Below are 25,377 nucleotides of genomic sequence, written 5' to 3' on the forward strand. Positions count from 1 at the left end.
AGTCCTAAGGTTCTCCAACTTTTTCTAAGTGTCCTCTAACGAACATCTACGATGGACCGTCATAACCATGATTGACCGTCCTTCACAACTGTCATGGCGGACAGAGACCCTTGTCCTAAGGGTCTCCATTTTTTTTAAGTCTCCACTAACGGACATTTATGACGAAGCATCGTACACTCAAAGTCCGTCCTGCACAACAATCATGACGGTCAGAGACCCCTCTTCTAAGGGTCTCCATACTTTATCTAAGTGACCCACGATGGACATCAACGATGGACCATCATTATCACGACAGTACGTCTTGCTTATTCGTCAATACTGTCAGACAATTTCCTTCTGTTGTCTCCAAATAAACATCGTTGAAGTAGGACATGGCAGACCCCATAACGGTCTGTCATACTCACGAAGAGCGGTCACATGGTCCTTCGTGTTTCACTACTACTACAGAGATGTCATTATAGCTTTTTTCTTAAGTGTATTTTTTCTCGTTTTTTCTTGTCTTGTTTTCTCCTCTAGAAGAAATAATGATTCTTTGTAGATACTATCCCTAATGGCACCAAAACAAGATTGAGTTTACACAAGTGAGCATTCAAAGTCTGTTGTTCTGCATGCCCCACTGGTTATAGGCTCTAATGATGAGCATGATCCCGAGTACGTGCCCCCAGGCATCGCCACTCCAGAACGAGCAGCACGTGCAACTATGCTACGCCCAAAAATATGGCCTCCGGCATAGTCACTACCTCTTATTCTAACGTGGAGCGCATACTCACCGGTACACCTTATGGGAAAGCTACACATGAAGAAGGAGCATCTGGTTCCTTAGGAGTTTTATAGTCGGAGGAAGCGTCCGGGTTCGCAGAAGTCTCTGCACCCACAACGGCTGCACAGTTTGCCTCATCTGATGATATTGACAGTCCTGATTACACTCAAGGCTCAACGAGTGGTGTTCTCGCCCTGGTTGCCGACAAGCCATACTGGTGGTGTGTCGACAGTCAATACCAAGTGTATGCAGACGCCAAGTTTCTCAATAATAAAGGCGTCATGACACGGACCCTTACACTGGAGAGGTGGGTCCTTACGGGAAGTCTCCTCACCATGGTAGATATCCACACTCTCTTCACCAGACACCGGATAGAGTGGAAAACTCGTTCTTTGGGCCACTACAATGAGGAGTTGGTCCGAGAGTTATACGCCTCTTATATGGATACTCTCTGATCACATATCAATAGGCGGGCTGCCCCCGCCAAACAGGACCCACTTGAGCATGTCAAAGTACGCGGCATACAGGTCGTTATCTCCTTTCCACCCATCCACCGGTATCTGTATGGCGAGGATGTTGATACCACCAGGACTCCTCTCACCGATGAGCTCGACTAACAGTGGAAAATTGTTAAAGATTATCTATTGATGGAGAGGATTCCGACTGGGTAATCGAACAGAAGAGAGCCATTAGGAAGGCTTACTTGAACTTCCCGGCTATGTTTTTATGATTGATTGTCCACCTCTGCCTCTCCCCCATAGATGCAGATAATAAAGTTACATGGGACCGCACAGTTCTGATGGAAGCAATGATAGTCGGGATTGAGGTTGACTTCACTTGTCTTCTTAAAGAGGTGATGCACGAGTGGACTTTCAAGGTCACCTCTACTTTCCCATTTCCATCCATAAAATTTTTATTATGCAGGTGCGCAGGTGTGCCTATATGGCATATTGATAAGCTCAAGACTCCGTAGGGCAGTGTTAATATCGGCCTCATCAGGGATAAGGCCAATGAGTTTGTTCCATGCACAGGGCCCTATCTAGAGGTGCCTCCACGTGGTGAGAATCTAGTTTATGCTATAGCGCATGATCGAACATCTACGCAGGCTACTTTCACAACAACTGACACTACCCCTGTCGAGTCAATCCTGGGTAGTAGCACTGGCCCTAGCTCCTCTCGCTCAGACCCTTTCCCAACTTCGGTCTCGCTAGCTAGGGTTCAGAAACTAGAGGCTTAGATTGCCACCCTTCTTCATCATATCCAACCTTGAATGTAGAGTTCTATTACTGAAGAGGATAACAACATGGAGCGTAAAATGGAATAGCACACAGAGCGGATGACCACTAAGGTTCATCAGCGCTTAGACTCTTTTGGGTTGCGTGTTCTGGACCGGCCAGCCCCTCCGGTGGAAGTGTCGACTATTCAGGCAACAATTGAGATTCTGTGAGCAGATATTGATATGATCTTAGAGGCTAGGGTGCCTAAGTTTAAGGGCCCTTTTGCATATCCTACTGATGACACAATGTTGGTGGCTTTATGTGCCACTTATGATATTTCACCACCTCTCCCTCGAGAGCTTGCCAATAGGCGTAAGGGTCGAGAGGAGGATGAGGCTAGAGAAAGGAAGAAGGAGCATCGTGAGATAAAGGATTTAGGAGAGCCTTGATTGCTGATGAGGAGGCGCGTTAGATCAGAGCAATTGAGTTACCTTCTAGGGCATCTAGCTGCAGAGATGTGGTCACATCGGGAGGCACTACTTATAGTGTTGTTGCTGATGAGGACACTACTGAGGGTGTCCAAACTACATAGGTAGTGGGTTCTGGGGAACCAGACCTGCCAGCTTCCAGATCGCCGGCGCTTTGAGCCCTAAGTTTGCTTCACCTACCACTCTCATATCCTATATTTTTTTATGCATTGCGGACAATTGCATATATTTTTGTTGGGATGGGGTAAATGGAAAGTGAGTGCTAGGGTGAAGTTTGAGTAGCACATGATCCTCTTTTGGAGTTTTCTTGCATGTGTTCTTTTCCCCCAATAAACTGATTATTTTAATTGTTGAACCAGCATGTCTATATCTTGTGTATATAGTATAACTCTGAAGCATGATGGCTAAAACAAAAATTCTATCCTGATGTAATTAATGATGCATGGCTAGGCATAGTAATTGATAAATGGGTGGCTCTAAGCATTACATAGAGATACACCACAGCATGACCCTATGTCTAAGACTCAAACTAGGTTTCTAATAATCTTGTAGAGTAATGAGATGTCAAGTAAGTGAGGAAAGTTTTAATAGTCTACTATTTGTACTGAGCTAGAACTTACCTGGTTAGTCCTGCTAAATGTAAGCTATAATAGACAATTAGGAAAGAATCATAGAACCTTGTTCAATGAAGCTAATTTTTAGCCTAAATAAATAAAAAAGAATGAAAAAAAATATGTCTTTGATCCAAATTATTTGAACTTAAAATAGACCATTCTTTTTCAACCCAACTAATCTTTTCTAGGAATAACGTGTTGGCCCTGATCTGTCCTTGGACATGTGCACCTCAGCTTATGCCAAAAGCATAAGTTGAGGGTGGCTAATGCAGTAAACAACATTTTCATGGTCCTGACCTAATTTTGGGTATTGTTTTCTTTGACTTATGTCAAAGCCATGAGTTGAGGGTGGCTATTATGAGGAACGCTGTTGATAGTGGGGTTGAATGAACAAAGAGAAAGAATGAACAAAAGTAAACTGACTCACGAACCAGTTGAAAGAAAAGTAAAATAAAAAAAGATAATGAATACATGGAAGAAAATAAAAGTCACTTACACAAATGAAGAAAAAAAGGGAAAATAGCAAGGTGAAACAAGAGAAATTGGGCGAAATAAAATGATAAAAAGTGGTACATTTAGCCGATATGTCAAGGAGGGAAAAAAACACTAAAGTATACCTAAATAAACCCTACCTGACCATGAACCTATGTTACAAGCTAAGAATTTCCTATTGTAATCCTAAGAGATGTGTGGCGAACTTAAAGCAGTGAAAATAAGAGCATGCTTATTGCAATATGTATGAATGATTTGTGAATTTGTTTTGAGAGTGAGTGTTGAAATGTAATCGTTATACTCAAACTTAAATCATTGTATCAAAAATGAGGATGTTGTTTTTAAGTGAGAACACTAGTTGCAATACCGGAAATAGTAGCACCTTGGTTAGAAATTGAAGAGGTTAGGTGTAAGTGTGTGGTGAGTTAGTGTCATGGTTTGGTTCAAGCCTAATAGTGATAACATGCATAAACATGATGAGAATGGTCGGGATTGATAGCAGAATTATTGAAAAAGCTAAAATATGGATACTCTTGTACAAAGATTTTGTAGTGAGTCATAGTGCGTCGCTTCAGGACAAACAACGAATTTAAGTTGAGGGTGTCGATGTACTGTGGTTTCACGGTATTTTTTATTCTTTTTCCTTAAGTTTAGTGTATGTCCAAAAGCCTTTTTGCATTGATTTTTATATATGTTTCTCCTTATTTGTAGGAAATCTGTCCAAAGATGAACGCGGATGTTTTTGAGCGAGAAATGCAGAAGAGACCACCTACGGAGCTTATGACTGTCCGCCAAACCTGTGATGGTCCGTAGGTGGCATCATAGTGAGGATAAAAGCTGTTGAAGGAAGATGGGGAAGTCTGACCTAGTATGGGATTACGGATGTCCACGACGGACCGTCATAGCCACGATGGTCAAACCTGCTGGTTTGTCATAATGATTAGAGAGTAGTCCAAGTACCCAAATTCCAAGAAGTTCATGTATTATGGACGAAGACCCTCGATGGACCGTCGTTCTTGGAACGGGCCGTCATACCTGTTGGTTGAGGGTAATGAAGAAAGCAGCAGAAGTATTTGTGAAGTATTAGACGACGGAGGACATAACGGCCCATAGTTACCACGACGGTCCGACACAAGGTTCGTCAACCCAGACACGTTTTGACATATTTTTAGTAATTAGAATCCTACTTTTATAAGGTTATTGTTTTTTATATAAATTGTTGGAAAGCCTCGTTTTTGGGATTAAGACTTTTTGATTGTTAGACTTTTGGAGAGTTGGACTTTTTAAAATCTCTAGTTCTCTTATTCAAGTATTGAAGGATTAATTTCAGTAATTGATACACTTTTTCTGGAATTGATTGTTGGTGCTTTGGTTGATTAATCAAGTGCATTTCGTGATTTTATTCTTTCTCATTAAAGCAAGTGCGTGAATTCTTATATTAATCATATGAATAGTTTGATTATGACTATGGGTAACCAAAATCCATAACTAAGGTTGTGGTAACCATGGGAGAATAATGAGGTAAAATCTAACTAAAATAGCAATTCTAGAATAGTGTCTAGCATGTATTGATAATTCTTTCATTTAGAAGTCTTATTAACTGATTGCCAACGTTAGAACTCGCCTTAATGCTACTTGTCGGATCAAGGAGGTAGATAATAGGAAAAAGATTTAGTATACTCTATCTAATAGGCTAGTGTCATTTGGTACTAGGTAATAACTTAGGCAAATATCGACACAACGCTTAATATGTTCTAAAGGTAAGGGTTAGTATAAAAACACATGTAGCCGGACCAAGGTGCTGAGTAAAAATTTTATGGATGCCGGACCAAGGATTTAGAGATACATCACTTATCACTTTACATGCAAGATACTAGGGAAGAAGTTTTATAGTTAGAATTATCAAGAACGAACCTGTGGGGAACACTTAAGCAATAGTTACTTTTACTAATTAATTAAGATCCAAGATTTTAATCAGTTAGTTGTTTACTTTAATTTAGTTAATTATTTTCATTAATTTGGATATAAAAAAACACCTTTATTTTTTTTAGTTCTAGGGAAATAATAGACTAAATGACAGTAATAATAGAATAAAGTTCAGTCTAAACTATTTTTCTCGTGGGAAGGATCCGAAAGTAATTAGTTGGGTTCTTTACGTGATACGACTGCTTTACTTCTTATTTGAGAAGTAAGTTTAAGCTTATCAATGCATATTATCACCTTCTTAAAAATCGAAGTCTCTTCTTCTATGGTCGACATAAAATACATTTGCCAACTACAAGTTGTTTTGAAGTGGTTCCTTATTATATGTACTTTCTCCAAAGTGTTATAAATAAATTCTGGACCCAAAAGTGAAGACTCACTCACTTAAAACCATCCTATTAGAGACTTACATCTCCTACCATACAAGGCCTCAGAAAGAGTCATAGATATACATGTATGGTAATTAATGTTGTAATAATACTCAAACAAAGGCAAGTGTTAATCCAAAATTCCAGTGAGGTCATTTATACAAGATCTAAGCATATCCTTAAGCGTTTGAATAGTACATTGCGCTTGACAATTCATTTAGGTATGAAAAGCAGTGATTAGCTTCACCTTTGTACCCAATCCTTTTTGGAACGACCTCCAGAACCTGCATGTAATTTGTGCACCCCTATCTGATAGGATGGATAACAGAATACCATGGCGACACACAATATCATATATGAAGATCCTTGCATAATCGTCCGCTGAGTATATGGACTTGATAGGAATAAAATAAGGATTTTTTCAACATATCTACAACCGCCCATATGGAGTCATGTTGATTTTCTAAACGAGCCAAACCTACCACAAAATCCATATGAATTTCTTCCCACTTCCATGTGGGAACCTGAATTTCATGAAGTAAACAACCCAACTTTTGGTGCTCGATTTTCACTTGTTGGCAATTTTGACATTTAGTGATGAATTCCTCTATGTCCCCTTTTAAGCCTTCCCACAGTAACACTTCTCTAATGTCATGATATATCTTTGTGCAACCCAGATGAGTGGAATAATGAGAACCATCAGCTTCTTCAATGATCCAATTTCTCAAGTCATCAACATAGAGCACAGAAAACCTTCTTTGATATGTCAACACATCATCCCTCCAACGAGAATAACTCATTAAGCTTACAAATAACCGACTTATTAAACTCAATCCATTGTTGATCACCCACCATTTCGATAATCTTCGAATCTGACATTCCTATCTCGGAAAATATTTTAGTAAGTCTTTCATGTCTTATTCTACTAGGGACACACTACCCATGGTCATAATAATAAGAGCATCCACAACCAAATTGGCCTTGCTGGGGGGGTTAGAGAACACTCATGTTGTAATCATTAAACAATTCCAACCACCTTCTTTGTCAGTGATTCAACTCTTTTTGAGTAAACACATATTGAAGACTCTTGTAGTCATTATACATATCAACATGGACACAATACAGAGAATACCTCCATATTTTCAAGTTAAATACCACGGTCGCTAACTCAAGGTCATCAATTGGATGATTCTTCTCATGCACCTTAAGTTGTCTAGAAGCATAGTCTACTACTTTCTTATGTTAAATAAGCACAACCCCAACAAACTCATGATGCATCACAATATAAAACGAAGACCTTGGTATCATCAAGTAATGTCATCACCGTAGCGGAAGTAAGTCATCTTTCAAGATTTGGATTCTTCTTTCACATGTATCCGAACACTCAAACTTCATACTCTTTTGGGTCAAGGTAAATAAGATAGAAGAAATGGACGGTCAAAAACTTCCAATAATAACCAGCTTGAATCCAGAAACTCTTAATTTTTGTTAGAGTCAATGGCCTATACCTATTTTTGACCGCCTCAAAATTTTCCTTAGATCAACCTCCCTTTACCACAACTTACATTTGCTATACTTGGGAAAGTGTTGGTTCTCCTTAAAAATTTGTAACACCACCCTTAGATCAACCATGTATTTACATTCATTTTTCGAATATACAAAGTATTCCTAAATGAAACACCCTATTCAAGCGGTCCAAAAATGTCAGTGATGCATAAGTTAGACCAAAGGACATTACTATGTTTCATATTGACCATATCTTGCTCAAAATGTCATTTTTGGTATATCCTCAGCTCTCAACCTATGTTGGTGATACCCGATCTCAAGTCAATCTTAGTAAAGTAGCTTGCCCCTTGGAGTTGATCAAAAAAGTCATCAATCCAAGGGAGAGGATACTTGTTCTTAATAGTGACTTTATTGAGCTGGCGATCGTAACTACATATTCTAACGGACCCATCCTTCTTCTTCGCAAATAATATTGGAGCACCCCATGGTGAAATACTAGGTCCAATTAAGCCTTTGTCTAGTAGTTTCTTATGTTGGGCCTTCAACTATTTCAATTTGTCCTAAGCCATCAGATAATGAGGAATTGAAATGGTATTGACATTACGTAGCAAATCAATTCAAAAATCAATTTCTCATTCGCGAGGGATTCCTGGAAGATCATTAGGAAAGACCTCTGGAAATTCCCTTATAGAAGCACTAACTTAATGGACGATTATTTGGAGTCTAAATTTTGTCTCTTATAGTATGGTATAGACACTCTTTTGATATCATTTTACAATCCTTAAGATAATCGATACTACGACCTCTACGGATAGAATTTCTTCCCTTCCACTCATAGACAGGTTCATTTGCAAAATTAAACTTGGCAATTCTTGTTCTACTATCAATGGAAGCAAAAAAATCATGCACCTAAATCATCCCCAAAATGATATTAAAATCGACCATAAGAAGTTCTAATAATTCAACATATGTAAATCTATTGGGCAATATTATTTGATAATTTCGGGGTAGTTACCATGAAAAGTTGAGTTAGAATATCGGAAGAAATATAAAACTTTCTCGCTATAAAGGGAGTAAAAAAAAATTTATCACGTAGATTAAGTAAAGCTTATAAATCAATAGAGAAGACTTGTAAAAAACTGTTCACCAGATCGGGATAACTTTCTTCTTTACCCCTAGAGCGAATTGCATAAAAGCGGTATTTTTTTTAGGATCCACATAAGAACCACTAGCTTGAGCTTTCCCGCTACCTTTTTGTTGCCTCTTCAAATAAGAAAAATCCCTAACCTTGTGACCACTCTTTCCACACTAAAGGAAATTGTCCGTCCCAACAAGAAAATAACCATAATTCTTCTTTCCACACCTTCCACAAGTTGGCTTTATACATGGTGAGCTACTACCTTTTCCCTTTTCATACTTTGGGTTAGACGCCCTATCATGACAAGCCTTGGTATAATTTATTTGGAAATTAATTCGAAATCCTCTTCTTAAACCTAAGCTTATCTTGAAAGTCAAGCCTACCTTTAGAAGAAGCACCTTCATTAGAGTTGGCCTCCTTGGCCTATATACTCTTTCACCTTAGCGTACTCTCTTCAACTTGTTAGGAAAGAACCATGAGATGAGACATATTCATATTATTATAAAGTATAGTCGAGAGACATTATTCAGAAAAGTCTTTGGACACCACCATCAGAAAATGAATCATCCCATCCCTTCGATATGATATCAAGAATGGAGCATACTTTGACAATTTAGTGAATTTCAAGGAATAGTAAAGTGCACTCATAAATCATTGACGAAGGATGATGAATTCTTCAACCTTAGCGTCCCTCAACTGACTAGAAAAGAAATGATCAAGGAAATCATTCTTCAAGATTTCCAAAGTCACATGACAAACCATTATTACCCTATTATCCCTCCGTTGCACATACAAAGTTTGAGCCACATCTTTGAGTTTATTAGCTACTAACTTGGCATTTTAAATTGAATTAACACCGATAAATTAATGAATCTTATAAACCTCATCTTTGAATTTTGAGGGTTTTCATTGTCCCCTGACCAAAAGATCATAGGTGGACTCATTCTAGTAAATTCTCTCAAATGAGATCCCATAGTGTTAGTATGTCTATCAACCGGAGGTCCCACCTACATATTCACTTGAGTCGTCATAACTTAAAATTGAAAAATAATGGCATTATCTTTCAACTTGATCACCCATAAAAACTTCCTCAAGTAGAGGCACTTGGTTGCTTTGTGGAGGCACTTGATTATTATTAGCTCCGACATAAGCTATTTTTCTTCTGCTCTTCTAGTAGTTGATCTTCAAGTACTCATACCTATAACCACGACACAAGGTTTAGATGAAAGAACATAATAATACCTTAGAGGTACGATATAGAAATACAAGAAGATGAAAGTTTCTAAGCATCATATATTCTGTCATTCATAAGTGCGGGGGACTTGATAGTTGTGAATACAAATCTTCATAAATATGATTTAATGAAACATCGTTTCTTCGGATATTCACCCTCATGCTCTAAAATCACGTTTGTCAAGTTTGTGAAGTACTCCCTAGAAGTAACTATGTAATCGTTTTAGAGAGAACTAGGGCTAGCCTCTTGGCATTCATAATTACATTCCTAGGTTAAAAATGTAGAAAATTTAAAACTTTTCATCTACACTACTTCATGAGGTTTACATACACCTCTCGCTTACACCTAATATATTTATATCGAGTATGCATAGAATTTCATAACATAGTCTTCTACTTTTATAGCGCATATATATAAAGGATGTGTAACATAGTCTAAAGGGATGTCTCATATTAAACAATTTAAACGGAATCAAATCAACATGAGCATAAGCGCTTACACAATGTAGAAATCCAACTTAGGGATTACAACAATATCTTGAAACAACACGAATGAAAATATTGTTTATATACGATAACAATGTAACATAGGTAGAGTTAACATGAGGACATACCCACTTGGAGAATGATTCCGAGACTTCCTTCAAATGTTTTCACTAACCGTTCAACAACCGTAACCTAAAATGTTGGGAAAATGGAAGAAATTGTGTTACCACATCACTTGTAAGAAGTATGAGATCGTTTTCACATAACACATAGAAATCATGATAAAAAACAAATTTCATTAAAGCATGCAAAGTCACTTTCAAAAGGCTTATGAACATTCAAGAACCAATACAAGTCAAGACCATATACATCACAAAACAAACAATATTAATTCTAGTAAATTTAACATGTATATCAACATAATTGAGCACATAATCAAGAAAACTCTATTATCAAGTTATAATATCAACAAACATGCATGAGGGTTCATAACATCATATCAAAAGCAAGACCATTACTCATGAACCCCCATTAATTCCACTAGTGCAATCACTAAGTAAGGCCATATAGCCTCACTCAATCAAGTAAACCCAATAAGAACCATAAGCAATTCCCATTATCACATACAATATCGATAAGAGTAAATGTCATCATACTTTAGAAATAGAGACCAATCACATGTTCATAAGTGAATCAAATATCACATAGTGTCATTAACATATAAGGTCATCATATGCTTGTCATTGACATTTATAAGTACATAGCAGATAAAAACATTCTTTTAAGACTTCCCTCAAAGCTAAATAGTGCAATGTGTAGGTACATTCCCCTACCCTTACCTAGACTAAGTGTCAAGTCCTGAAAGCACACCCTAGAAATTAGGGAGAACCCTAGTTTCATGACCGGGCGTACCTGAACCTTTGGGGTCTTGTACAAGACGTACAACTAGAATTCATTACATAAACAATGCAAAGTTGGGCAGAATTAAAACATTTCACGAATAAATTAATAAAAATGAAATCTTTCATAAAACTTAACAAATTTCTCGTTAAAGGAAAACATAATACACGATATATAATATCTTAGGGACACAGACATTTTAATTGAAAAGAAATACATCATAACTATTAACATAAGGCAAAAAAAAGATTGAAATTCTGCCCATAAATATATGAGGACACACTATGTCTTGAGAGGAATTTTCCCAAGCTTTGCCTTCTTGACATCAACCTTGGTTAAATCGTAAACTTAGATAGTAATAAAAAAGTATGGGTTAGTATAAGTAATGTACTAAGTATGGCATATGCAGAAACAAGCAAAAAGGCACATTTTAGTAAAATACTACTTCATGCCAATTAAGTAAAACATTCATGAATTTAGATGCATATTTACATGAGAACCAATATTTAACACTTAAAGACGAACTCACATAATTTTAACCAAAGACAGGCATTTACAATAACTTCCAAAAATATATAGTGAATTAAAAATGTCATTAAAATGAACTATTATGAATCATCACAATGAATCATTTAAAGCATTTACAATGAATTAAGCAATTAAAATGAACTATCATATTCCAAATTAGTGATCTTCCAAGGCCAAGCAAAAGAGAAAGAGAGCTCATTTTCCGTATGAGTTTCCCTACCTCAGGATTATCGTAACGATAATTAAATTAAGACATGAAGAAAGTATGCATATGCCTCTTTCAAAATATACCTAAGCAATCCTGAATAATACCCCTTCGAGTTATTCAACTCGGGAGAAACAAGACCCTCAATCAATGGCAAGACATTAAAAGACACCCAACAAACCACAAAAGTCTTTACTTTAAGAATAACTACTTAGTGCAATGTGTAGATAGAGTCCCATACCACCACCTACCCTAAGTAGTACAATATTTTAGAAGGGTTGGAACAAAGTCATCCCTTTTGGAAGGTCCTACCTAGTGCAATGAGTAGATAGCGTCCCATACCACAACCTACCTTGAGTAATACATTCTTTTAAAAGACTTATCTAAATCAATTCTTTTGTGGAGGGTTAGCTTAACCGACATACACCATGAGAGACAGACATTGTATCCCAATATTGATCCTTATCAGATGAGGGATCCTCACTTTCCAAGAGAGAGGGCATTCTTTTAAGCTTTTCATTGCTTTACCAATAGCTACACGTATGCGGGCGCATAGTAAAGAGACAAAAAGATTGCTACTAAGCAACTCATTCTCTACTCACGAGGAGTAATCATTCAAGAGGTACTTCGGAATAATATTCTCAACTCACGAAGTGTAACAACCTCTTCTTCATATCCTCTCGGTGCTAGACATAACCCCCACAAATTCTAAAAACTTTAAAACTATAATTTCAGGATGACTAGTGAACAACAAATCTCAACTCACGAGCATTTATTGTCTAACATATCAAACAAAGCTCATGGGATGTAGTTGGGTTGCTAATAAACACTTCATCAGAACACACGAAGAGTGTTCACCCCAAAATTCCCCTTAGGGACTTAACTTAGATTTATTTATTCATTCAAGTGTGAGTGTGTGTGTACATGTTAGCACACCTTGCACACAAGCTTCATATCATTAACATTCAAATCCCATACATGCTTAGAACTTCATTTATCATATCACACATCCTACACGCTTCATACAATTATATATATACTTTAGACATAATCTGTAACATACTTCTCATAACAAGCTTCATGAAACACATAACAAGAATAAATTTGTTTAAGCATACATGCTAGTCTACTTCACTTAATCAATTCATAAGGCACATTTAATAAGAATAGCATATTTATCATCTTAATTCTCGTAACAAGACTTAATATGCTCATTCATTATAAACTATAAACTTTACATTCATACAATTCAAATAAACACCGCCACAAAGAAGGTGAACTATACCACTCAAGAGCATTTCAAAATTGAAACTAAAAAACATAACCCACTTACCCTTCAATCCATTATTTCATCACCTATAACATTTTATTAACTAATTAATCATAAATTATCCCTTTGGGAAGTATCCAGACAACAATAACAACTATAAGAAATCAAAGCTCAAAGACTACCAATTCAAGCTCATCTAACCCAATTCTTAAGCCAAAGTTTTACGAAAAGCTTAACATGATTTCCTTGAAGTTTTAACCTCAAAATCATCAACCAACATTAGGAATACCATTATTAATTCATTGGAAACGTTTTAATTCAAGATCCTTATTTAGAGTTGAAGATAGTAGAAACTAGGGTTGAAAACCCCATTTTGAATTTTCATTTAAAAGGACTCCTTGAATGAAAGAGAGTTCAAGGATGGATACCATACTCCTTGAATATTTCAAGTGAGGTTTCTAGTCAAGGTCTATGGTTTAAAACTAACTTAATATAATTTAAAAGCAATAAAAATATCATCCTAGGGTCCTAAAAGACTTGGGGTGAATTTACACAGAACACCCCAAGTGGGCAGCAACGTGCAACAACCTTAGAATGTGCAAATCAACTACCAAAGCTACTGGGCGTCGATTGTATCAAAGACTGGTTAAAGGGATGGATGAGTTTCCCACCATGTATGGGACACCGACGCTCATTCGACGGGGCGTCGATGGGCCTGAGCCCAGTAGATTGCTTCGTCGTTTGGGCAGTGTTCTTAGAAGTCTTGTCCAATTCTTGGGCCCTTCATCTATGGCACCTTATGGGTTTTAGCTGGGCTCATGCCCGAATGTTATACCTATAAACTAAGTCATTTAGGTCTTAGGACCATCTCATGAAACTTTCAAGCAAAACAAACACAATAAAACTCACTCAAACACCTCAAGACACCCAAGCGCTATCTATGGCATACCTGCTGAATGTCATGGACGTTCTTGGACGTTTGACCTCCAAACATAACTAAACATAACACACAGCCTAAGAACAATTAATTAACTTATTTTAAATTCAAAATAACTCAAGAAGCACTCCAGAGGCTCTAGTTCACCTTTGTTTGTTTTGGGGCATTACATTCTCCCCCACTTGGAACAAGATTCGTCCTTGAATGACACTTAAACTTTAAGAACAACAAGGAATCACTTAGAATCACATAACACATTTCAATGATGGTAAAAACACTCAAAATTAAATCATCAAATAGCAAGGACAACCATTTCACACTTTAAAACACTTTAAACGCAAACACTTTTAGCACAACTTCATAAATTTCAAAACTTATTCTTAACATTCCTTTATGGAGAAAGTACCTTCTCCAACATTTAAAATGCTCATATACAACACTTTTGCACACATTGAAACTTTGATGAAGAAAAAACAAATTTTTCTCAAAATTCAAAATAATTATAGTGAATATTAACTATGTCACTGCCAAACATGGTCGAAATTTCAAAACTCCATTCTTTGACCAATTCATCAAGATGACATTACAATATGAGAGACAAGACTTTACGAACTTACTCCAAAGACACTTGACAATTTTCACTAAGTGCAATGTGAGAGTAGCATCCCAAACTACCACTCCCACTTAGTGAACCTTGAGGATTCTCTTGGACTAAATACATTAAATGTCATTTTACTTAAATCACTCCCCCCCCCCCCCCCCCCACTCATGTGAAAGCCATCCTCAAGGAATCATACTTCAAAGAACCATTATGCCTCTCATAAGGTAGGAACTCACACTACCCTCAACTTATGAACATCAGAATTAAACATTAACTTTACAAGTTAAGCATAACACTTCCCGTTTTGTATTGAAGACTAAAGAAACTCCCTTAAACATCACTTCATTTAACTATTAGGCATCACTTAACTCAATTTAATGGAACAAAACTTCCTCTAAGTGTAAGCCTACACAACAACATCCACCAAATAACAAGAAAAACTATGGAACATTAGTCACACAAGAGGGTTGCCCTGAACTCCCACAAAATCTCACATTCTCTCAACATTTCCTCAAATTCACACCTTAAAGTATATCTACCATCATTGAACATAATAACAAGATAAATCACCTTTACTCATCATAAATTATGTGAAAGGTCATGAATTCTTATATGAAATATAAGAATATTGTGAATATGACTATAGGTAACTAAACTCCACAACTAGGGTTGTGGGAACCATGGGTGAATAATGAGGAAAAATCTAACTAAAATCACAATTCCAGAATAGTGTCTTGCATGTATTGATAATTCTTTCTTTTAGAAATCTTTTTAACAGATGACCAACGTTAAAACTTGTCATAATGCTACTTGCCGGACCAAGAAGGTAGATAATATTAAAAGAATTATCAACATAAATTTAGTGTACACTATCTAATAGGCTTCTGTTAATTTGTACAGGTAATAACTTAGTCAAATATCGAATACAATTCTTAATATGAGGTAAAGTTAAGGGTTAGTATAGCAACACATGTAGCCGGACCAAGGTGCGGAGTGAAATTTTCTAGATGCCAGACAAAGGATTTGGAAATACATAATTTATCACTTTTAATGCAAGATACTAGGCAAGAAATGTTATAGTTAGAATTATCAAGTGAGGAACCTGTGGGGAACACACAAATCGTAGTTACTTTTATTAATTGATTAAACTCCAAGATTTGATTCTGTTAGTTGGTTACTTTAATTAAGTTAGTTATTTTCATTAATTTAGAAATAAAAACCCCCTATTTTTGTCTTTTGTATTCTAAATAAATGATTTACTAAATAATAGTAATAATAGATTAAAGTTAAGTATGAACTATTTTCCACGTGGGAACAATCCCAACCTCATTAGTAGGGTTATTTACTTGATACCACCGCTTTACTTCTTTTTTGAGAAGTAAGTTTGACCGTATCAAATTTTTGGTTGCTGCGGGGGAAAGTAGCTTTTAGATTAACTTAAAGTTATTAAAAAGTTTAGTCAATATTTTCTTAGTTTTACTATTTTTTATTGTTTTTGATTCTAGCAGAACTATCTTCCTTGTATGCCAAATACACGGAGAGGAAGAGAACCCTTGGTTCCCTACGATAACAAATTCGAGCGTACACCATGCAATATGAAACAACACATGGGTATTAACGCTAATGATCCAAACCATAACATCCCAACTCTAGTTGATGTTCATGATCAGTTATTACCCGATGATCCGGGTGAAAATCAACAAAGGGAACGAAATCCTGTTCCACTTCCTCAAGAATACTACACATGTTATGATAATATTGCAGAATCTGATGGGCCACTTGTCTTGCCCCCTTTACCACAAGGCCACGCCTTTGTGAAAATCATCTCTAGAGAGGGCTCCAAAAATAGCACTAAAAGCTCTCCCACCTCATCTCAAGTATGAATTCTTAGGAAAAGGTGCCACTTTTCCGGTAACCATTACATCAGATCTGAATGAACAATAAGTTGAGAGTTTGGTAAAAGTGCTAAAAAGTTTCAAAAGAGCTATTGGGTGGACTATTGTGGACATTATTGGGATCCCTCCTGGTATTTTTTTCTCATAGAATCTAGCCCATGCCCGATCATAAGCCTAGTATTGAGCACTAGATATGCTTAAATCCACCTATTCAAGAGGTCGTGAAAAAGGAAATCATTCAATGGTGGAATGCCGGAGTAATATTGGGTATGCCCTATTCTATGACCTATTATTTAAGCATATGATGGGATGACTCTCCTAAAACTATGATTTATAAAGTAAAAATGTAATAAAGGTTTTCAATGAAGGTAACTTAGCTTAGCACCGAATGAACTTTAATATGAGTGTGTGTCCCTTCCCATGGTAGGAAGGTAGGTCACCATAAATCTCATGAGGTGGATAACCACAATGCCTCAATGGGCAAAAATTGGGTTTCCCTAAGTGAACAACTACAATGCCTAATCTTGGCATAAAGAGGGTTTTCACATGTACCTCAAAGTTTCATAACTATGTTTCCACCATAGGATACTAGATAGTGGATTCCACCAGGAAAGCTATGTCACATTTCGTTCAACTTTTGGAGGTAGACCACCCTTTATCGGTGTGGGGTTCTATGACACCCAAATCCATGTTTAGCATCACATGATCTATGTAGGTTAAGGTATAGTTTTCCCAAAGTAAAATGGACAATGGAAGTTAATGAATAGGACACTAAATAGAATGACTTAAGGGAGGTTACTTAGTATAGGTGGAAGTAATGAACCCATCTAGACATTGCGCAAGTAGCTCCTTAGGAAGTTCTAGGATTGTGTTCTAATGCAAGCCACGATGTATATGTTCTTTATGTATGACATTGTAGTACTTGTCTACTTATTATGAAGATGTGCATGATATGAGTCTTTATGCATGATGTTGACGTTGTTGACTATATGATGAAGGTCTTGATTTAACTATGTCTATGTGATATTATACATGTATAATGATATGTGTTTTTCTATGAAGTTTGGCCTTTGATTGTGTTTCTATGAAGTATGAAAACAATATATATATATATATATATATATATATATATATATATATATATATATATATATATATATATGTATGTATATATATATGCTATCGATAAAGGTTTTATGGTATTTACTAAAAATGGCATGAAGTACGATTTCAAAGAAAATGTCCCCTTTTTAAATGCATGTTTTTGCATGGTTTCCATACTTAGTACTCTCTTGTGTTAATACCATTCTTCTCTACTTTTTACACAAAATTTAGGTAATTGAATGCTTAAAGGAGGTCTATACTTGAGGAGCTTGATAGGTGATTTCCTAAGATCAAGGAAAGAAATCCTTAAGACCATGGATGTCCTTATGTGTACTTATTGTTAAGTCTATTTAGTAATGTATAGTTTTGTATTATGTCATAAGGGCCTTGTTACTAATATACTTCAAAGTTATTGAGTTTAAATGGCAAAGAGACTTAGATTCTATATATGTATTATGACTTATATTTTATATGTATATGAAGTAAAGTTTCTAGCATATGATGTGCTATGAAAAGTTTTAAATTTTCCGCCAATTTTACTATGCCAATGCGATGAATGATAACTATGGGCTTGTATAACACCTCCGAGAGGTCAAGTATGCCATGTTACTACTAGGGGGTGCTTCCCGGTCGTGACATTAACCAAGCCACAATCACAATTATAATCACAATCACGATGTACTCTCTCATAATTATACAATCCAGGCATGATTCATGTCATACAATTATTCAAGCATCCTTATATAGAATAGTGCTATCAATAATGAAACATTTGATTACTTACATGCATTATAATGAAGTAATTGCAAATGCATATCACACGAACATGAAATCAAAACCATCACATACCTCAAAGAAAGCTTTAATTTCCTAAGAAACATTATTCTTCCCTTTCCAGATTCTTTCAGCTTGTTCTTGTTCTACAAACAATAAATATAATAGAAATATCCTTAAACGATGCCTAACTGCCAAGATTAAAATCAACACTATCGACACTGGATCAAACCAATGATCCCAATGCAAATAATAGGGGATTCCACCATAAATGTCGTATCAAAACCCTCCCCGATGATTATTACCCAAGAAACAAAGTTCTGCAGATTGAAAAATAGATTTAGGGATCGAAAACCTTATTTTTAGCCTCTAAAATGCCGTAAAACTATCCAAAAAACCTAGGCCATTCCTTATCTATCAAGGTCAAAAACTAAAACATTTTTGGGGCTTATTTTTGACTTAGGCCACGTTTGTCCCGCTATAACGATCCTCACCCCGCTACAAAGGCCCCGCCCTGGTGGAACAATCCCGCTTTCGCTACTTTCACATAAAATAATGAGTAAATTTAAGAATTTTATACCTCCACTCAACAATACACCTTCATTTAATGACACTCAGAATATACCCATTCACGCTAATATCAGTTTCGGGTGTTCTACTCACGGGAATTCAACTTCGTAAAGTCATACAAGTTTTTGAATCTCTTAGCGATCTACTTATATAATCAAAATCATAATTAGATCTACCATTTGTTACCAGGTTACCCTATACCTCACTGACTCCGATTTTTTTCAAATTTGGACTGGGTAAGGAAATTCAAAGTTACTGCAAAAAAGTTTTTTGGCCCAAAATTTTTCCCCGTCTGCTTTTCAATAATAATAGGAATTGGTCGTTACATTCAAGGTTATCTTCATTTGATTTCATGACATGAAGTTTAGTTTTAGGGCTAAGATACGTCCTTGCCACTTTACTATATGAAATTTTGCTTCTTCTTTTGTATTAAAGGTCCCAAGCCAAGTACGTACCTTTTGATAAGGTTGTAATATGAGCCCGGTACTTCCACTTTTGCCTCTTTCCTTAGACAAATTTATTGAACCTCAATGGGGGTTATCAAATTTGTCACCATATTTGTAACACCATTTTCTCTCTCTGTCATCCGAAAATATTGAAGAAATAGTTTTTATATAAGAAAGTCTATGTGAGTGAAAAATAAAGATGGAGACTGATTTATATAGTCATTTCTTAGGGAGATACATTTAGTGTAGTAATTGTTTTACATGACATTTGAATTATTTTAGTAATTACATTGTACAAATAAATTGCTTGAAAATGAAAAAATAAAATTGACTTTTCGAAGCAAAATAGTAGACATAATAAAGTCTCAATCTAAGTTCATCACTTGTTAGATTACCTGCAATTAATTTCGGGTGATGTTTTTTTAAAAAAATTTCCAAATAAAATTTAATTATAATTTTTCTTATTTTTAAACAAAAAATAAAATAAAATTGACCCCTCTAAAAAAATTCATTCATAATTAAGTAATATTTTATGTTTATTCTAATGTGAAAGCTTAAAGGCCTAGTGTTGACTTTGATCAACATTAAGAGAATTAATTGTCGTATGAATATTCCATAAACACTATTAGCTCAAGAATGTCGATTTTTTTAGTAGGAAATTTAATTTCGGCCTTGAGGTATTCTTTTTGATTTAATTGGTTGTTCCGGTAAAAAGTTGAGATTTAGGCCTAACATGTCTCGAGGGGGTATTCCTGTCATAAAAATTTTTTTATTGTAATGCAAAAATTTCATGAGGCCAAAATGTCGAATATAGTGGGGTAGCATATCTAGTTTAATTTTATCGGGTCCCAAACGAGTCCAGAGGGTCCGCCAGAGAATTTTTAAAATGTAGACTTTTAGTGACTAAGAAGTATCTTTTGACCGACCAGACATCATTTTATCAACAAGAACATCCATTATTTAGATTCAAAAATCAAGATTCAACCTTAATTTTCTAAACACAATTACTCTCTCGTTTTATTTCCATTTTAGGTGATTCAAAAGTTGGGTTGCTCGTAATTGGCATGGCTTTGCATTGGTGTCTCAAGGGACTACCAGGGGACCTCCTTTTGAGGTAATTTTAAAATTTTTGTTGTTTTCCTCTCTCCTCCTTAACTTTTAAGGGAAAAGACTCAAATATGCCATCAACCTTTCAAAAAAGGTTCGTCTTTGACATCCGTTAAAAGTTTGGTTCATCTATGCCATTACCGTTTAAGGAAAGGCTCATTCATGCCATTAATTTTAATAGTGATTTTACAAAACAATTTTACACATGGACAATTATAATTCAACAACGTCATTATTATTTTCTAATAAAACAAAATCAAAATTTTAAATAAAACATGAATTAGAATAACCCAACCAAACAAAGAGCCACCCAAATTCTAAAAAAAATTTATTTAGGTGGATTATTTTCATTCAATTTTGATTCAATTTTAAATAAAAATTTCAATTTTTTATTTAAAAAATAGTGACATGAACCAATAATAATTGGCCTTCTGTAAAAAATAGTTTTGCAAAATCACTGCTACAAAATAATAAATGAAACTCTTCATAAACAACAATGACATAGATGAGCCACACTTTGATGGATGACATAAATGAGCCTTTTCTGAAAGTTTGATGGCATGTTTGGTACTTTTCCCTAGTTTTAATGGTGATTTAAATGAATTGGCTAATTCTAGGATATTCTAAGCCCTAAAATGTGTTCCATTTCTGGAGAACTGTTTGGGGAAAAATGAAACTTTTGACGAAGTCAGTTTTAAAATTTCTAGTGCGGACCCCACAATCTTGTTTTAGACTCGATTTTGGGTTTGTCTTTGAAAATAGTGATTTTGGTATCAAAACATCAGTTTTGATGTTGTGATTCTATTTTGATAGTGTGGCAGAACTTCTAGGACTTACGAAAGGGTAAATCTTTAGTGATGTGAATTGGAGTGTGTGCAGTCGGCCTATCGGTAGGATACAACTTCCCTCTCCTTAGAATAATCATGATTAAATAATATTATGTTTATTTTTATGGAGTTGGATTGGTGGTTATTCATGTCAAATTTCTTGAACCACGCCTTACTTTACTTTTCGTCTAGTACGAGTGGTTGAAGCATGTATAGTGTGTTTTTTTTATCATCATCACTTTGTTGTATGATTTAATTATGATTTATGAATACCGTTGGAGCATGTTTGACCCTTGTCTAGGCTAAGTGTAGTGATTTCCATAGACTTGAAACTTTTTGGAGTGGTTGGGCTTTGTGATCTCCCCGATGTCGCTCTGGATGACTTAACTCCTTGTAGATGATGTAAAAAACCTTAGTTTGATAGATTGGGCCTTAAATAGGAAGTAGCAACACTCTTGGAACCATATGTAAATAAATCCCCCATATTTGTTAGTTTTTCTCTCTGATTCGTGGTGTGGAAGATACACATCGATTCTGGTTGGATATGGTTAGGGCTGGTGTGATTTATTAAGGGCACTTAGATTCGGGGTACTCCTTTGGTGCTCGATTGGCCGTTGATCCTTTTGTAGACGATTCTCCTTTATTTTTTGTTCAATTCCCCTAATTCACTCTACCAGGGGTGGTTGTAGTCCAAGCCTTTGTATTTTACCCTTGGTTCAAGTGTTGATTTTCTGCGGTCATGGTGCAAGTCCACCGCCATTTGCAACCATGCTTCAAATCAACCTGTCCTGACAACTTGGTTTAAGTCCATAACTACTCTTACCTCGGTTCAAGTGCTTGATCATATTTATATATGGTTGAAGTCCACCATTATCCTAAGCCTTTGTTCATGTCGTCTGGTACTCCAAATCTCAGTTCCAGTCCTTGATCCTCCCTATTCAATTCAGTTGTTCTTACCCCCTATGAGTTTTTGATGAGCTTTAGCATTATCGATAGGTTCAGTTCGAGTCCACGGAAAGTCTTGCAAATCATTGAAACTTTGTCACATCCACTTATTCCATTCTAAACTCTTCCTTGTACATGTCAGGATTATAGGAGTCCAATCAGGTTTTACTTTCTTCTTGCACATAAGTGTGCCCGTCGGGTTTATGGGAGCCCTGTCGAATTTATTTAGTTATTCTACTTTTATTTATATGCTAGTACACTCTGATTCTTGCTTCTAGTTGTGTTTTAGAAATTCACATTCACATTACTTTTTCTTTTCTTTCTCAGACGACGTACTGAGTACCTGTTGTTTCTGTACTCAGTCTACACTCTGCAATTGTTTTTGTGATGCAGGTCCGAGCAACAGGTATCATGGTAAACATTAAGATTGCAATAGTATGGCCAGTATACAGGGTGAGCACTTGGCATTTTGTGCTATACTAGTACTTCTTTATATCGTGATATTACTTTTTCTTTTTGATACTGTCTAGTTTCTATGATCAATATTTTGGGACTTTTGTTTTTCAATTTCGAGAATCAACCAACGGGAAAATACGTAGCCCAGGTGACTCACAGCCTCCCTCTCGCCCAAATAAATGAAATGAGATATATGTGGCAACATATATAACCTATGTTGAAAAAAAACACTACAGAGTTATCTACTTGTGCCCCAACAGAAAGGATATATGTGGCAACATATGTCATAGAAATAAGATATGTGGCAACATAGGTCACATAAAGAAGATATGTGGTAATATATGTTACAGAAAGGAGATATGTGGTAACATATGTCACGGAAAAGAGCTATGTGGCAACATTTCATTGTTATCAATGTGGTGTCTGTGGCAACATATATAACCTTAGTTGTAAAAAGATTATAGAATTATCTGCATGTACCCCAACAAAAAGTATATATGTGGCAACAGATGTCACACTATGAATTTTCAAAAAAATTTAAAAAAAGTAAAATGAAAATGTCTAAAACAATCATCCCTTCATTTTCCCTCTCTCCTCTTATCTATAAAAGGTCGTTTCATTTAATATTTCAAATTTAATTTATTTTTACTAATTTTAATTTTCTTTTCTCTGTTTCCTTTCTCTCGTTCCATTATTTCTTTACTGTTTATATTGTTGCTATGTTTTCTACAACATCAGTGGTAATATGTTGCAATTTTATTCTACAACAAAGCGTCGTTGCCCTCATCGGTTCTTGTTTATCGTTTATATCTTCTAAGATAAAATTTAATAGTTATTAGAATAAAATCAGGACTTCTTTTGTGACTTTAATCATTTATTTATTTGTAGGATGGTTGGGTTGTTATTCTTTTTGAAATATTATCTGATTAAAGAAAATACATTTTAGGATGTACATGTTGCCACATATGACATGTTTATTGCAATTTTTCCAGTAGAACATGTATTTGCTGCCACATATGACATGTCTGTTGCAATTTTTCCAATAGGATGTGCATATGTTTCCACATATGTCACTTTAAGAATGCGTTAATCGATAAATTGAACAATTTAGGAATGGAAAAATGTCAAATTGGACCAAATTTTAGTACACTAGACCATAATTAAGCAATAACAATATTCTATAACACTTGGAAGGTGTTATATAACTATCATATGAAGTTACTTAGACATTGTATGATGAACTAGTGATATGATAGTCTTTGTAAATATAATTGATAAAATTGATGAAAGTGTTTGTATTAGACCATATTTTTATGCTTAGACATGTTGTATGACTATATATTAGTGTTACATGTTGAATGACAATTTAATTGCATTAACCCCCAAAACACCATTTGATGATATACATATGTTGTCACAATGACATGTTTGTTGGAATTTTTCCAACAGGACGTGCTAATGTTGCCACATATGTTATTTCAAAAATCGGTTAATCGATAAATTAAAAGATTTAGCAATGGAAAAATGTCAAATTGGACATAATTTTAGTAAATTGGACATAATTAAGCAATAAAAATATGTTATAACACTTGGAACAATAATTTACAGTGGTGTAATATAATTATCATATGAAGTTACTTGGTCACTGTAAGATAAACTAGTGATATGATAATCTTTGTAAAAATAATTGATAGAATCGAGGAAGGTCGTTACATTAAACTATAATTTTGTACGTGGACATGTTGTACGACTATATATTAGTGTTACATGTTGAATTATGTGACAATTTAATTGAATTAACCCCTCAAAGACCATTTTATGATATACATATGTTGCCACATATGACATTTATTTTGCAATTTTTCCAACAGAACGTGCATATGTTGTTACAGATATCATTTCAATGATGGCTTAATCAATAAATTGAGCAATTTAGAATGGAAAAATGTCGAATTGGACCAAATTTTAGTACTTTGAACAATAATTATGCAATAAAAATATGTTACAACATTTGAAGCAATGATTTATAAGGGTGTTATATATCTATCATATGTAGTTAGCCGTTCATTGTATGATGAACTAGTGGTATGATAGTATTTGTAGAAATAATTGATAGAATTGATGAAGGTTGATGTATTAGACCATAATTTTGTACCTAGATATGTTGTAGGATTATACATTAGTGTTACATGTTGAATTATCTGACAAATTATTTGAATTAACCCCCCAAAGATCATTTCATGATATACATATGTTGTCATGTATGACATTTTTGTAGTATTTTTCCCAACAGAACGTGCATATGTTGCCACATATGTCATTTCAAGGATGACTTAATCGATAAATTGAGCGATTTAGGAATGAAAAACTGTAAAATTGGACAAAATTTTAGTACTTTGAACCATAATTAAGTAATAAAAATATCATATAACACTTGCAACAATGATTTACAAGGGTATTATATAACTATTATGTCAGTTGCGATATGTAAGTCATATGTCTATACATGTGTAGCCTATGTTGCAGC

At 35.3% G+C, this 25,377-nt stretch overlaps 1 long non-coding RNA gene across 1 annotated transcript; it reads right to left on the reverse strand.

Moving 5' to 3' along the window:
• Positions 1-9,230: 9,230 nt before the first annotated feature.
• LOC138348421 (uncharacterized) lies at positions 9,231-18,691 on the reverse strand. Its single transcript, XR_011221026.1, has 3 exons — positions 18,575-18,691; positions 10,414-10,477; positions 9,231-9,764 (listed from the first exon to the last, which is right to left on the reverse strand). It is a non-coding gene; the product is annotated as an uncharacterized lncRNA (long non-coding RNA).
• Positions 18,692-25,377: the final 6,686 nt, after the last annotated feature.

This window comes from Solanum lycopersicum, chromosome 5 (assembly GCF_036512215.1).
Source record: "Solanum lycopersicum chromosome 5, SLM_r2.1".
Lineage (NCBI taxonomy): Eukaryota > Viridiplantae > Streptophyta > Magnoliopsida > Solanales > Solanaceae > Solanum > Solanum lycopersicum.